The sequence below is a fragment of the Nicotiana tabacum genome, chromosome 13, assembly GCF_000715075.1.
Source record: "Nicotiana tabacum cultivar K326 chromosome 13, ASM71507v2, whole genome shotgun sequence".
NCBI classification, from domain to species: Eukaryota; Viridiplantae; Streptophyta; class Magnoliopsida; order Solanales; family Solanaceae; genus Nicotiana; species Nicotiana tabacum.
The window spans coordinates 87703221-87704119 of record NC_134092.1 but is presented as its reverse complement, the minus strand read 5'-3'; the positions used below and the strand labels follow the sequence as shown (position 1 = coordinate 87704119).

General features: G+C 39.4%; 1 non-coding gene across 1 annotated transcript; it reads right to left on the bottom strand.

The window, feature by feature from the left end:
* Positions 1–493: 493 nt before the first annotated feature.
* On the bottom strand, positions 494–598 carry LOC142168457 (small nucleolar RNA R71). Its single transcript, XR_012698319.1, has one exon. It is a non-coding gene; the product is annotated as a small nucleolar RNA R71 (small nucleolar RNA).
* Between the last annotated feature and the right edge of the window lie 301 nt (positions 599–899).

The following is an 899-nucleotide window of genomic DNA, read 5'->3' as shown; positions in this document are numbered from 1 at the left end:
AGGAGCCAAGAAAAACTTGCAGACTTTGACCCAGAACATGAGAACATTTCGGAGAAGGTTTAGGGAGGCAAGAAAAGCTAATAATATTCAAGCACTCATTCAACTACCTGTTGAAATGACAGATGCCCAACCACTAGCAGTGCAAGAGGTGGCTATGTCAAGTATTGCTAATGGGATCTCTAGTATCATTAAACCCAAGATCAGTGAGCACTTTGATCTTAATCGGAGCATGATCCAGCTACTACACACGAACAGTTAGTTCAAGGGATTGCCATATTAGGATCCCGGACAACATATTCTAAACTTCGAGATCAGCGACACTTACATCACAAATGGAGTCACACCCGACTATGTTTGACTTACAATGTTCCCTTTTTCTCTGTTAGGTGAGGCTAAGAGGTGGATGAAATCTGAACCCAATAACTGTATTACATCGTGGAATGATTTTGTTCGCAAGTTCTTGACAACGTTATTCCTATCCGATAAGATAATAAAGATACAAATTGAAATAGTTGTTTTTGAACAGAGAGATGGTGAAACATTATATTCAGCGTGGGAGCGATTCAAGGGATTATTTCAGGATTGTCCACACCACAATCAGAATAATAAGGTGTTAGCTTACACATTATCGAGGATTTTCATCCTGAGACAAAGATAGTGATAGATGTTGCAGCAGGTAGTCAAGTGTTGGAAAAGAGTTTTGATGAGATTTATACACTCCAGAATAAGTTCTCTAAGAGTAATACAGACTGGTAGGGAGAAACAGGTAGACATACAGTTCATAAGGCTGTGGGTGTACTTGAGTTGGATGTCGTATCATCATTATTAGCCCTAGTGGCTTCTTTAGCAAATCAATTCAATAAAATGGCTACGGTTTTGAACAACCAACAGTTGCCTCT